The 15,276-nt window shown below is 44.7% G+C and overlaps 1 long non-coding RNA gene across 1 annotated transcript in view; it reads right to left on the reverse strand.

The window, feature by feature from the left end:
* Positions 1-5,131: 5,131 nt before the first annotated feature.
* LOC138266598 (uncharacterized) overlaps positions 5,132-15,276 on the reverse strand; it is a 31,220-nt gene continuing 21,075 nt past the window's right edge. Inside the window, exons 2-3 of the long non-coding RNA XR_011199567.1 lie at positions 8,000-8,059; positions 5,132-6,548 (exon numbers count right to left, since the gene is read on the reverse strand). This is a non-coding gene — a long non-coding RNA (uncharacterized lncRNA). The remainder of the gene's footprint in view (positions 6,549-7,999; positions 8,060-15,276) is intronic.

A 15,276-nucleotide genomic window follows, 5' to 3' on the forward strand; every position in this document is an offset into this window, starting at 1 on the left:
CCCCTAGGTCTCTAGTTTTCAGAAATGCACAGGTTTGGTAGGTTTCCCTAGGTGCCGGCTGAGCTAGAGGCCAAAATCTACAGGTAGGCACTTCGCAAAAAACACCTCTGTTTTTTTCCAAAATTTAGGATGTGTCCACGTTGCGCTTTGGGGTGTTTCCTGTCGCCAGCGCTAGGCCTACCCACGCAAGTGAGGTATCATTTTTATCGGGAGACTTGGGGGAACGCTGGGTGGAAGGAAATTTGTAGCTCCTCTCAGATTCCAGAACTTTCTGCCACAAAAATGTGAGGGACATGTGTTTTTTTAGCCAAATTTTGAGGTTTGCAAAGGATTCTGGGTAACAGAACCTGGTCCGAGCCCCGCAAGTCACCCCTCCTTGGATTCCCCTAGGTCTCTAGTTTTCAGAAATGCACAGGTTTGGTAGGTTTCCCTAGGTGCCGGCTGAGCTAGAGGCCAAAATCTACAGGTAGGCACTTCGCAAAAAACACCTCTGTTTTTTTCCAAAATTTAGGATGTGTCCACGTTGCGCTTTGGGGTGTTTCCTGTCGCCAGTGCTAGGCCTACCCACGCAAGTGAGGTATCATTTTTATCGGGAGACTTGGGGGAACGCTGGGTGGAAGGAAATTTGTAGCTCCTCTCAGATTCCAGAACTTTCTGCCACAGAAATGTGAGGAACATGTGTTTTTTTAGCCAAATTTTGAGGTTTGCAAAGGATTCTGGGTAACAGAACCTGGTCCGAGCCCCGCAAGTCACCCCTCCTTGGATTCCCCTAGGTCTCTAGTTTTCAGAAATGTACAGGTTTGGTAGGTTTACCTAGGTGCCGGCTGAGCTAGAGGCCAAAATCTACAGGTAGGCACTTCGCAAAAAACACCTCTGTTTTTTTCCAAAATTTAGGATGTGTCCATGTTGCGCTTTGGGGTGTTTCCTGTCGCCGGCGCTAGGCCTACCCACGCAAGTGAGGTATCATTTTTATCGGGAGACTTGGGGGAACGCTGGGTGGAAGGAAATTTGTAGCTCCTCTCAGATTCCAGAACTTTCTGCCACAGAAATGTGAGGAACATGTGTTTTTTTAGCCAAATTTTGAGGTTTGCAAAGGATTCTGGGTAACAGAACCTGGTCCGAGCCCCGCAAGTCACCCCTCCTTGGATTCCCCTAGGTCTCTAGTTTTCAGAAATGCACAGGTTTGGTAGGTTTCCCTAGGTGCCGGCTGAGCTAGAGGCCAAAATCTACAGGTAGGCACTTCGCAAAAAACACCTCTGTTTTTTTCCAAAATTTAGGATGTGTCCACGTTGCGCTTTGGGGTGTTTCCTGTCGACGGCGCTAGGCCTACCCACGCAAGTGAGGTATCATTTTTATCGGGAGACTTGGGGGAACGCTGGGTGGAAGGAAATTTGTAGCTCCTCTCAGATTCCAGAACTTTCTGCCACAGAAATGTGAGGAACATGTGTTTTTTTAGCCAAATTTTGAGTTTTGCAAAGGATTCTGGGTAACAGAACCTGGTCCGAGCCCCGCAAGTCACCCCTTCTTGGATTCCCCTAGGTCTCTAGTTTTCAGAAATGCACAGGTTTGGTAGGTTTCCCTAGGTGCCGGCTGAGATAGAGGCCAAAATCTACAGGTAGGCACTTCGCAAAAAACACCTCTGTTTTTTTCCAAAATTTAGGATGTGTCCACGTTGCGCTTTGGGGTGTTTCCTGTCGCCGGCGCTAGGCCTACCCACGCAAGTGAGGTATCATTTTTATCGGGAGACTTGGGGGAACGCTGGGTGGAAGGAAATTTGTAGCTCCTCTCAGATTCCAGAACTTTCTGCCACAGAAATGTGAGGAACATGTGTTTTTTTAGCCAAATTTTGAGGTTTGCAAAGGATTCTGGGTAACAGAACCTGGTCCGAGCCCCGCAAGTCACCCCTTCTTGGATTCCCCTAGGTCTCTAGTTTTCAGAAATGCACAGGTTTGGTAGGTTTCCCTAGGTGCCGGCTGAGCTAGAGGCCAAAATCTACAGGTAGGCACTTCGCAAAAAACACCTCTGTTTTTTTGCAAAATTTAGGATGTGTCCACGTTGCGCTTCGGGGTGTTTCCTGTCGCCGGCGCTAGGCCTACCCACGCAAGTGAGGTATCATTTTTATCGGGAGACTTGGGGGAACGCTGGTTGGAAGGAAATTTGTAGCTCCTCTCAGATTCCAGAACTTTCTGCCACAGAAATGTGAGGAACATGTGTTTTTTTAGCCAAATTTTGAGGTTTACAAAGGATTCTGGGTAACAGAACCTGGTCCGAGCCCCGCAAGTCACCCCTCCTTGGATTCCCCTAGGTCTCTAGTTTTCAGAAATGCACAGGTTTGGTAGGTTTCCCTAGGTGCCGGCTGAGCTAGAGGCCAAAATCTACAGGTAGGCACTTCGCAAAAAACACCTCTGTTTTTTTCCAAAATTTAGGATGTGTCCACGTTGCGCTTTGGGGTGTTTCCTGTCGCCGGCGCTAGGCCTACCCACACAAGTGAGGTATCATTTTTATCGGGAGACTTTAGGGAACGCTGGGTGGAAGGAAATTCGTAGCTCCTCTCAGATTCCAGAACTTTCTGCCACAGAAATGTGAGGAACATGTGTTTTTTTAGCCAAATTTTGAGGTTCGCAAAGGATTCTGGGTAACAGAACCTGGTCCGAGCCCCGCAAGTCACCCCTCCTTGGATTCCCCTAGGTCTCTAGTTTTCAGAAATGCACAGGTTTGGTAGGTTTCCCTAGGTGCCAGCTGAGCTAGAGGCCAAAATCTACAGGTAGGCACTTCGCAAAAACACCTCTGTTTTTTTCCAAAATTTAGGATGTGTCCACGTTGCGCTTTGGGGTGTTTCCTGTCGCCGGCGCTAGGCCTACCCATGCAAGTTAGGTATCATTTTTATCGGGAGACTTGGGGGAACGCTGGGTGGAAGGGAATTTGTAGCTCCTCTCAGATTCCAGAACTTTCTGCCACAGAAATGTGAGGAACATGTGTTTTTTTAGCCAAATTTTGAGGTTTGCAAAGGATTCTGGGTAACAGAACCTGGTCCGAGCCCCGCAAGTCACCCCTCCTTGGATTCCCCTAGGTCTCTAGTTTTCAGAAATGCACAGGTTTGGTAGGTTTACCTAGGTGCCGGCTGAGCTAAAGGCCAAAATCTACAGGTAGGCACTTCGCAAAAAACACCTCTGTTTTTTTCCAAAATTTAGGATGTGTCCTCGTTGCGCTTTGGGGTGTTTCCTGTCGCCGGCGCTAGGCCTACCCACGCAAGTGAGGTATCATTTTTATCGGGAGTCTTGGGGGAACGCTGGGTGGAAGGAAATTTGTAGCTCCTCTCAGATTCCAGAACTTTCTGCCACAGAAATGTGAGGAACATGTGTTTTTTTAGCCAAATTTTGAGGTTTGCAAAGGATTCTGGGTAACAGAACCTGGTCCGAGCCCCGCAAGTCACCCCTCCTTGGATTCCCCTAGGTCTCTAGTTTTCAGAAATGCACAGGTTTGGTAGGTTTCCCTAGGTGCCGGCTGAGCTAGAGGCCAAAATCTACAGGTAGGCACTTCGCAAAAAACACCTCTGTTTTTTTCCAAAATTTAGGATGTGTCCACGTTGCGCTTTGGGGTGTTTCCTGTCGCCAGCGCTAGGCCTACCCACGCAAGTGAGGTATCATTTTTATCGGGAGACTTGGGGGAACGCTGGGTGGAAGGAAATTTGTAGCTCCTCTCAGATTCCAGAACTTTCTGCCACAAAAATGTGAGGAACATGTGTTTTTTTAGCCAAATTTTGAGGTTTGCAAAGGATTCTGGGTAACAGAACCTGGTCCGAGCCCCGCAAGTCACCCCTCCTTGGATTCCCCTAGGTCTCTAGTTTTCAGAAATGCACAGGTTTGGTAGGTTTCCCTAGGTGCCGGCTGAGCTAGAGGCCAAAATCTACAGGTAGGCACTTCGCAAAAAACACCTCTGTTTTTTCCCAAAATTTAGGATGTGTCCACGTTGCGCTTTGGGGTGTTTCCTGTCGCCGGCGCTAGGCCTACCCACGCAAGTGAGGTATAATTTTTATCGGGAGACTTGGGGGAACGCTGGGTGGAAGGAAATTTGTAGCTCCTCTCAGATTCCAGAACTTTCTGCCACAGAAATGTGAGGAACATGTGTTTTTTTAGCCAAATTATGAGGTTTGCAAAGGATTCTGGGTAACAGAACCTGGTCCGAGCCCCGCAACTCACCCCTTCTTGGATTCCCCTAGGTCTCTAGTTTTCAGAAAAGCACAGGTTTGGTAGGTTTCCCTAGGTGCCGGCTGAGCTAGAGGCCAAAATCTACAGGTAGGCACTTCGCAAAAAACACCTCTGTTTTTTTCCAAAATTTAGGATGTGTCCATGTTGCGCTTTGGGGTGTTTCCTGTCGCCAGCGCTAGGCCTACCCACGCAAGTGAGATATCATTTTTATCGGGAGACTTGGGGGAACGCTGGGTGGAAGGACATTTGTAGCTCCTCTCAGATTCCAGAACTTTCTGCCACAAAAATGTGAGGGACATGTGTTTTTTTAGCCAAATTTTGAGGTTTGCAAAGGATTCTGGGTAACAGAACCTGGTCCGAGCCCCGCAAGTCACCCCTCCTTGGATTCCCCTAGGTCTCTAGTTTTCAGAAATGCACAGGTTTGGTAGGTTTCCCTAGGTGCCGGCTGAGCTAGAGGCCAAAATCTACAGGTAGGCACTTCGCAAAAAACACCTCTGTTTTCTCCCAAAATTTTGGATGTGTCCACGTTGCGCTTTGGGGCGTTTCCTGTCGCGGGCGCTAGGCCTACCCACGCAAGTGAGGTATCATTTTTATCGGGAGACTTGGGGGAACAAAGATTAGCAAAACAAGTGCTATTGCCCCTTGTCTTTCTCTACATTTTTTCCTTCCAAATATAGGAGAGTGTGTAAAAAAGACATCTATTTGAGAAATTCCCTATAATTCACATGCTTGTATGGTCACCCCGGAATTCAGAGATGTGCAAATAACCACTGCTCCTCAGCACCTTATCTTGTGCCCTTTTTGGAAATGCAAAGGTTTTCTTGATAGCAATTTTTTACTCTTTATATTTCAGCAAATGAATTGCTGTATACCCGGTATAGAATGAAAACGCACGTCAGGGTGCAGCTCATTTATTGGCTCTGGGTTCCTTGGGTTCTTGATGAACCTACAAGCCCTATATATCCCCGCAACCAGAGGAGTCCAGCAGACGTAACGGTATATTGCTTTCGATAATCTGACATTGCAGGGAAAAGTTACAGAGTAAAACGTAGAGAAACATTTATGTTTTTTTCACCTCAATTTCAATATTTTTCTTTTTCAGTTGTTATTTTCTGTAGGAAACCTTTGCAGGATCTACACAAATGACCCCTTGCTGAATTCAGAATTTTGTCTACTTTTCAGAAATGTTTAGGTTTCTGGGATCCAGCATTGGTTTCATGCCCATTTCTGTCACTGACTGGAAGGAGGCTGAAAGCACAAAAAATTGCAAAAATGGGGTATGTCCCAGTAAAATGCCAAAATTGTGTTGAAAAATTGGGTTTTCTGATTCAAGTCTGCCTGTTCCTGAAAGCTGGGAAGCTGCTGAGTTTAGCACTGCAAACCCTTTGTTGATGCCATTTTCAGGGGAAAAACCACAAGCCTTCTTCTGCAGCCACTTTTTCCAATTTTTTTGAAAAAAACGAAATTTTCACTGTATTTTGGCCAATTTCTTGGCCTCCTTCAAGGGAACCCACGAAGTCTGGGTACCTCTAGAATCCCTAGGATGTTGGAAAAAAAGGACGCAAATTTGGCTTGGTTAGCTTATGTGGACAAAAAGTTATGAGGGCCTAAGTGCGAACTGCCCCAAATAGGCAAAAAAAGGCCTGGCACAGGAGGGGGAAAAGGCCTGGCAGCGAAGAGGTTAAGAGACAAGACACGAGTAATACAACATAAACTAAGGCTACACATATATTTTATATATATATTTCTAGTTTTTTTTTCATATTTCATTTTTTTTTTCATTAACATAAAAACCCAAACCCCCAACTATACTTATATTAACCTTCACCTAAACTACACTATTTTACTATCCTAACACTACCCACCTAAAACCCTGTAAAAATGTAACATTAGTAAAAGGGAGAGAGGAGGACCTGGGATGCTGTGGCACAAATCTTTTACAACTTCTTAAGTTTTTTGTTGCAGTACTTTAGTAGTTTGTAATCATCGGCATTGTCTCTTTCAACTTATCCAACCTTGCCATCGTGGCTGCCATGTCCTGTTTCATGTTGGATTCGAAGCTAGAGCTTGTGGCTATTGGGGCTCCTGGCTGTGGATTAGTGCAGTAGAAATGGAAGGGTTAGGACCAGCAGAGGCCCCCTAGCCCCACATTCCTTCCTTGATGTGGCCTGACCAGGTGTGGGCTGTAGCAGAGGTCCCCCATTTGAAAATGCACGGCAAGCCCCAGTGGATTTCTCCCTTCTATATCTCTTCTCCATCCTTTGGTACCCGGCCTGTACCTCCATTATGTGCCTGTACTCTTCTCAAAGGTGAGTTTTTTGGCTGGGGTCATTTTGACAGCTGAAACATGAGGTGAACATGGCATTAAATACAGCATTGGGTGGAGGTAGAACAGAAATGCAATGTACACAGCATCCTGAAATAACACATGCTGTCTACCACACATTCCACAACACTGACAAACTCCAAACCGATACAAGCTTCCTACCACCCATCTACGGTATCATGTACATATCACTGGGGTAACAGCTATCCATTGTTGACCATCACAGCCCGGAGGCAAGTGGACTACTGCGTTCTTTCTCAACATTTGTGTCATCAGGCTAGTGAGGATCAAGTGGCCCTACAATTCCAGAATCCCTGTGCATTGTCAATACATGGGGCAACGTATGCAATCCACCGCTTTGACGCCCCTGGTGCTACATCAAGCCTTGGCCAGGCATCATGGATGCAAGGTGGGGGTTATCTGATAGGGGGACAGGAAACTTCCCAGTGGCAATTCTAAGGTTTGGCTAAGCATCATTCATGTGTGCTTGGTTTAAAACTCATCGCACGCATTACAAGGGGCACACCATTGCTCACAGTGGGCCCACATGTACAGTTCAGGCTTAGTGCCCATATAGTTTGGCTAAAGCATGAAGAGTACATCTATGTTGTCTGCATAATTGATACCTCTGGTCCATTACCCTGTGCTATGTTGTACAAATTGAGTAATGTAGCACACACATGGTGGCTGTATGGGTGCCCTAAGTGGCACAGTAAAATTGGCACTGTATTGGGTGCAGTTACAATATTCCTATTTATTGAACATGTCTACATTCATGTCAGACATCTCCTAAGCACCAGGTACACACTCTATGCACATGTGATTTGACCAACATCACTCACAAATATCATGATGGGTAGACCATCCTGGGGAATCTGCACACATCTAGCTTGCTACATACTGTAGACATTTCCCACAAACAACTTGAGCAAAGTAGTATCCTCATTGTGTACTCAACTGATGGTTGGCCAGCACAATAAGGCTCCTTGCATGACCCCTGCCTCACTCAAAATCTGAAGAGTAGTGAGGCACAGGTGGTGCAAGTGTCTCCTACAGAAGCCCCCTAGAGACCTCTATGCACATCATCTGTACAGTATCCTGAGTAACTGAAAGCTATGTCTGGACCACAGTACTGTCAAAAGTGCTGTGACATATATGTTGGCAACAGGCATGCTAATCAGATAAACAGCAGCTCAGACACATATCATGATTGACATCAATGTATATGTGGGCATGCTTTCCTATTCCTAACACCCACTGTTCCATAGCAACACACGTTGGCACTAGTGCACAAATCAACTCATACTCCCATCCTCAACATAGCATCAGACATGATGTCTATATCTTATCTCAGATGATGTCATCTCACTGGTCACACATTACAGTTCATCATTGTATTGCTCACATCAGACCCTCTCACACAAAACCCAGGAATGACGCACGTGAAGCACAAGGTGACACTTACTGGCTGCATTGGGGTCTTCCAATGGGGACACTTCTCCAGTGGTGTATGGTGGAGGCTTACCTGTAATACATGACAGAAAAACACAGCTTAGTGATTTTTGGACATTTCTTTGCATGGACAACAGTTTCACATTCAACTTGTTAAGCTGAGTAAGCAAGCCAGTTTAGTGGTAGGTCAGAACAACTGGCAAACATTTATAATCTGTCTGTCGATGAAGGGCCAGATTATAAAGACCCTGGCACCACAAAAGCATCACTTTCCCTGATGATCCTGTGATGCATTTCATTGCACCATATGTACATGGATTTGTCATGCAGCTGTTTATTAGCGTTACACCTCCTTGTCCATATGGGGCAGCATGACACAGTATTCTACATCAGATGGGCTGCAATGGTTGTTGCAGTGGTTATCTCATTGTAACGCCCATTGTCTTTAACCCTGCGCCAGATGTTGAGTACATCTTACTCATTATCAGCACTAAAAGACTAACAACTGCCCAGGGGTGGTGTAAGCATGGTAAAGTGTTGAGGAGTTCATTGATACATTCTTGTTTCTTGTCACTAATAAGTGTGTGCCATGTCAAGGCACAAACACTAGAGCAACAATGCCATGGCAGTTTCCTCATGTTCACGTAGTTGTCCATTCCTGCACATTAACTGAATAACATTAAAGATTTCTTGCCAATACTGCGGGCAGCATTTGTCACCATAGTAGACCATTTATGTCCAGGAAGGGATACCAACCTGGGCATATACACAGACACACTTGAACTGTGTCCAAGTATGCCTGCATTGGTACTGGCTACTGAGTAAGGTGCTAGTGCTGCCACAGAAGCAGACCTGTCTCATACTGTCTGTAAAATGGTGCAGATCTGTGGTACAAATTCAGCACATATGTGTCAGATAAGAGAAACATGGGGTGTATGTGATATATGATGTACACAAAGAGGAATGTGCAAGTGTTGCGTAGGGTCTCATTATTCTAATGAGACGACTGTATCTGAGCGGGAGAATCGCCTCCGGTGTAGGAGACTGAGGGCCTGATTCTAACTTTGGAGGACGGTGTTAAACCGTCCCAAAAGTGGCGGATATACCACCTACCGTATTACGAGTTCCATAGGATATAATGGACTCGTAATACGGTAGGTGGTATATCCGCCACTTTTGGGACGGTTTAACACCGTCCTCCAAAGTTAGAATCAGGCCCTGAGTCTAATCCCCTACAGGTGACACCTGTCGCCCCAATCCAGGGTTTTGCTCCGGCTAACTAGCATTGCCTCATCTCTACCCAAGAGCAGGGATGATTGGGCAGCAGAGCGCATGACACAATTGACTCCTCAGGAAAATCATGGTCACTCAGATCTCATCTTTTTCTCTCAGTTACATTAGTCTCACATATACAAGGACAAGCAGAGGCAGTATATGTTTCAATAAGGCTTTAATGAAGCAACTGCATCTTAGAAAATAAAGCATGTACTGCAATGGCCAGGATGATAAAGCTTGGCAGGATTAAAATTGTATCAATTGAAAGAGAGTGAAGCATAGAAATAACGCTACCATATTGTCACTAGAGTCAATGGACTAATTCCTACCAAGGGTATATTAGAGCACACCATGTTAAGCTCTATTTCTGCCCTTCAGGTTCCCCTGGGAAGACATCATCCCCCATGCCTGAGCAAGAGCCTGAAGTCTGCATAAGCAGCTGCAGCGTAGCGTTCAGCAATCAGCAAACAGTTGTGGTCATCTGGCTGGAATCTCTCTCGAACGTGTATGGGACAGGGAAGTGTTTTTATATGAAAACAACTGTTGCTCTGAGAAAACATCCCTACGTAAGGATGTTTTTTATTTCTATGAATACCAGAGACAAAGTGTTACCACGTTTTACCGGCAACCTATTTCACTGCAGCCTAGAGAGAATCACAGAGTGCTTGTTTAAGAACACAGTGCTAGCCTAAGCTAAGAACAGCTAGATGGAAACAAATAAAACAAGACCACAAAGGTGGCTATTGTTAAAATAATAAACAAAGCTGAATAAAATATATCTAGGTTAAGGTGCACAGTGGCAGGCTTAGTATGCAAAAATAATGTGTATGGAGCTATAACTAAAATGGCTACACAACACCCTCCCCTTGCCGGTTGAAGGTGGTTCAAAGCCTAATTATGTATAAAAGCTACTAAAACTCAACCCAATATATATAATATATATATATATATAGATATATATATATAAATGTCAATAATGGCAAGTTAAAAGGACACTTGAGCATATATAAAAGGACAATTTAAAAATGTTAACTTGTGGTGTAAAAAAGGCTGAATTTCAAGAGTCAGAGTCATTTTGGAAGTTTCCAATAGAATCTGGGACAATTGAAGACAGGATATCTTCCACTTTGACAGGTGTTAAAGTAGGAAATGCATCACCAAGAAGAATCAAGGAGCATTCGTGTTCCATAGCCTGAGCTTCAGCAAGGCAGTAGCATTCCATGGTGTTCCCAGTAATGAGTTCAGAGCCACATCCTCCATGAAGGGCAACTCATAAGCAGCTACCTGTAGCAAACGCACCCTCAACGTGCATGTCTGGTAATGAGCCCTCAGCGAGAACATCAACAGATCAGCATCCAGTGAAAGCAAGCGCTGCGTAGAAAGGCAAACCTTCAGTGCATTATCGAATGAGCACCAGAGGCACTGAAACACGGGCTCCACACAATGCAAAACCGGTCTGAATGACAGAGACCAGTCACACTCCAATTGTTCCAGCAGTGTTGCTCAGAAGTACTGCATCATGCGTTCACGACACAGCTGCGCTGGTGGGAGCCCTTTCTGTCCTTCTTGTTGGGACGCAACCGCCATTGCGCAGAAAAAGTAGTAATAGCAAAATGCCACCTATTATAGCCAAAGTTATTGGAAATCCCCTGAAAATGATAAAGAATATTGAGTGGATGGCTGATGGTATTAAACAGAATATAGAGGAGAAGGTGTGAACGAAACCAGAACCAAGGTCCAGATGTAGCAAACTGTTTGCGACTCGCAAACGGCGAAAATTGCCGTTTGCGACTCGCAAATGCGTGTTTGCTATGCTGAAATGCATTTTGCGAGTCGGAACCGACTCGCAAAATGCATTTCCGAGTCGCAAATAGGAAGGGGTGTTCCCTTCCTATTTGCGAGTCGCAGTGGTATGCAACTCCATTTGCGACCGCATACCCTGTCGCAAATGGAGTCGCAGTTACCATCCACTTGAAGTGGATGGTAACCCACTCACAAACGGGAAGGGGTCCCAATGGGACCCCTTCCCCTTTGTGACTGGACCCAAAAATATTTTTTCAGAGCAGGCAGTGGTCCAAGGGACCACTGCCTGCCCTGACTAAGTGCAGCTCGTTTTCCTTTAAGGAAAACGGGCTACACTTGGAAAAAAAAACTGATTTATTTAAAAGCAGTCACAGACATGGAGGTCTGCTGTTCCCAGCAGGCCTCCATCCCCGTGAGTGCCCAGAGTCGCTATGGGGGCGCAAATTGCGACCCACCTCATTAATATTAATGAGGTGGGTCTTTGCGACCCCATAGCGACTCGCAGAAGGTGTCTGAGACACCTTTCTGCATAGCAAATTGCGACTTGCAATTTGCGAGTCGCACTGACTCGCAAATTGCAAGTCGCAATTTGCTAGTTTCCTACATCTAGCCCCAACTGCCTTAAAGAAATTTGCAATTCCAGTAGTACTGGACTCATTAAAACTTCGTCCCACGAGCTCACCAAAGTGTCTCGGAAAGTTGGTACTTAAAAGGGACTGCATGTTTGCTGATGACCTTGCCACCTGAAGGGCATAGGTTTTGCGTGCAGATGTGAGCGCCACATGTTTTTGGAACAATAAAGCCTTGAGGCTGCTCAACTTGTCAAAATTCACATTAGAAGTAGCAATATGGGGCCAAATGCCAGCTACCTCTCTTTGTCTAGTGGGAGGAAAGAGTACGTTCCCGCAGCATGTAACAATCTTAGAAACCGAAACAACATAAACTATTTCGACCCGCATCCCACAACAGTCTTCACTATGAAGGAGAACATAGATGTCGTTTGAAAGCACCTGGAACGCAGGTCTAATGAAGGGAACTGGAACTCCCTTCAGATAACGAGCCAAGTTTGCTGCCGAAGCATTACACGCCCCTTGCAAGGACAGCTGTTTACAAACCATTTAATGGCTGACAGGAGTCTTGCATTCACTATCACTAAGAAAGACTTCTTTCATGCCACTGAGACATTTGTACGAGAAGGGCAGCTCCAACACCTCATGGATGTAACTATCTCCCAGCCTTTCATATCTGACTACTGGAATGCGTTTTAAACAGGACGTGAACTGAAGTGTTGAAATAGGCAGATTAATGAACTCGTGTATTAACCAATCAGCAGATGGTATTTCAGCCACAGTAAAAGGCAACTTTTCTGTTTTCAATGTTTAACATGACAGAAGTCGCTTCTTTCTTAGCCATTAGTTGTTGTTGTCGCGTTAAGTTAAGTTAAATGTGGAAAATATGTCCCTTGCGATAACATGTTGCCAGGAAACGTGACCTGCCTTCAGTGTTTGAAGTGTCCAACCCAACTACATAATGGACCTTAGCTGACTCTGGCCACGGTGTAAAGAAGACGTATCACTTTGCATTATGTCTATTGCAAAGGAAACAATGTTGTTTAATATGTATATCCAGTCGGCCAGGGTAATCCCCTTATCTACAACAGCTAATGATCTCTAAGTTTTCTTGGTCTATTTACCTTAACCAGGCAGCAGCTTCTTGTTGAGAAAGCTTCCAAATATCATTATGTACTTCATATAAGAAGCGCCTTCTGCGTTGTTTTCTGGGGCCTAACAGGAAGTCCTGTAAGTCAGTATTATTGGACAGGAGACTGAGGGGGTCTTTAACCGCATCTAGTGAGGAACTCATTAACCATTGCTGGCATAGTTTCCCTACACTGTATGTTGTTACTATACCCGCATGTTCGGATGATTATATAGCGAGGGTCCAGCTTATTAGTTCTGAAAACCCCTTGGAGTTTATAAAATGTTTATGACACCCATTGGTATCTATTGGCCACAATACCCACCCACCAGGACTTGACAGTGAAGCATTAAATATGCCATTCTGGACCCACTCATCGAGCTGATCTTCAGTTGCATTTATATATTTTTGCCATTTGTGAAATTTTGCAGGGGCAGGAATACTTGGTGCATTCAATTCCTTAATCTTTGCTAAGCCTAAACAACTTGTTTGTTGTACAGTTTCAATTAAAAATATCATTTGAACAGGTATCAGGCATGCTCTAAATAAAGCTTCCTCCCCCCTTATTTGTAAATGTCTAGTCCCCCAAATGCATTTTAAATCAATCGACTTCAACCAATATTCATAGCCTTCTATAGCCAACCGGGAAACAAAGAAATCCGAATAAATACATCTCGTATCTGTCAATAATATATATACATTTTCCATTGATGGCAATTTAAAATAATATGACTCTAACATTGTGCCCAGAAAAATATGCAAACCTTTCAGAATACGCTTTGAAGTCTCCTGTGGCAGAGTTGGACAATGTTCCCATTGTGTGTAATTAAAAATAGTCTTATAGGGGTACTTGCTCTGTGAATGAAATGGCGCCCGTAATAATTATAGCAAAACATATCACCATAATTCTCTTTAGATTGATAAACATCTTCACTATCAAATACAGTATAATACTGCAATTCAGTCATCATAGAATGAACTGTTTTCACATCCCAGTCATCAGAAACAACTCCAGGTATTATTACATCTTTCATCGAAAGTTTAAACACATATGGTACTTGAATGACCTTTGTCAGGGCGTATATATCAAATGTTACTTTATCCCAATCAATCCCATCAGAAATTTGTATAGCACAAATGTTCACAAAAGACAAGTCTCTGCGGACCTTGTGAGAAGAAAAATTGGGTTTTAGGACCTCATCCACCAGTTAAACTTTTGATCTTACAGGAAGAAAATGACCATGTATTAATAAAAAGAATGTTATGACAAACCCAATCCAAAGGAGGAAGGCTAATGTAGTCAAAGAAAGCCACAGATAGTTCCATGGGAAAATAAAATAATTTGTTTTAAGCCAGTTTATCAGCTTACGTGTTTGTGACAATTCAGATGTAGAAGAGGCGAATGAGTCCGAGAAGGTGTCGTTGACGTCGGCGAAGTATCCAGAAGCAGTTTGTGCAAAAGCTGGAGCTGTGTCTGTAGGTGGAGAACTTGTGGGGGTTTCCCATAGTGGTTCAGAATAAATGACCCCAACCTTCTATGTTGAAGTGTTGTCAAATGGATCAGTTATTTCTGTGTTATTTGTTGAAACAGAAGTCAGAAGAACCAATGCAAGATCATATTAAACCCTCCCCAAGCTCGGAGATGTGTCAGTGTTGCTGCTCACAACTTGTAGAGGTACTTCCTAACCAGTAGTGAGAGGGATTCGGGAACTGCTGGCTGTTCCTCTTGGTCTGCTGTGCGGGATCGGCCACATGGTGTAACTTGACATTGCCGATAGATACAAAGCGATTTTCTTTAGCACCAGCCAACGGAGGTAGAATGACAGTTCTGGTACCGTGTATTCCCAAGACTGGGACCGGTGCACGATAAGAAGGATCAAACTCATTTTTCACAGCAACCTTTTCACATACTAGATCCCAAACCTTGGAAATCCAGCCGGAAGGTGTTACTGACACAGCCTTAATTCCTGTGCAGGCAGCACTTGCAGAAGCCTTGTCGTCACAGAACTGTTGTAATTCCTGTAAGACAGTGACACGTTCATTTATGTCAAAGGGTGTTTCTGCCACCTCCACGCCAGGACCATCAAGATCTGGAACATACATTCGAGTTCTGAACAGGTACTGTTGAAGTACGACCCCCAAGGGACCTTCTTGGCAGATTGTTCAGTGCTCTCTGGACTCCATACAGGTGTTAAAGCCAACTACGACCCGTACTTAAGACTCTGGCTGTTAAGGACTGCTTTAAATCACAGTTTTGTAGCTCCACAACACTATTTCCCTTGGGATGAAATGGAGACGAGGAATGGAGTTGGACCCCTAATGAAGCCATGGCGTCCCTTAATGCCCTTGAGGCGAAAGCAGGGCCCTAGTCTGAGTGGAAAGCCGCAACTGCATATGTACCGATAAAGACTCACAAATCTTTAATAACAGTCCAAGCGTCAGCCGAGCATTGTGGCCACCCCCACTGAAATCTGGAGCATGAGTCAACAGCGACTAAAATGTATTTGTATGCAT

Source organism: Pleurodeles waltl, chromosome 11 (genome assembly GCF_031143425.1).
Source record: "Pleurodeles waltl isolate 20211129_DDA chromosome 11, aPleWal1.hap1.20221129, whole genome shotgun sequence".
Classification (NCBI taxonomy): Eukaryota; Metazoa; Chordata; class Amphibia; order Caudata; family Salamandridae; genus Pleurodeles; species Pleurodeles waltl.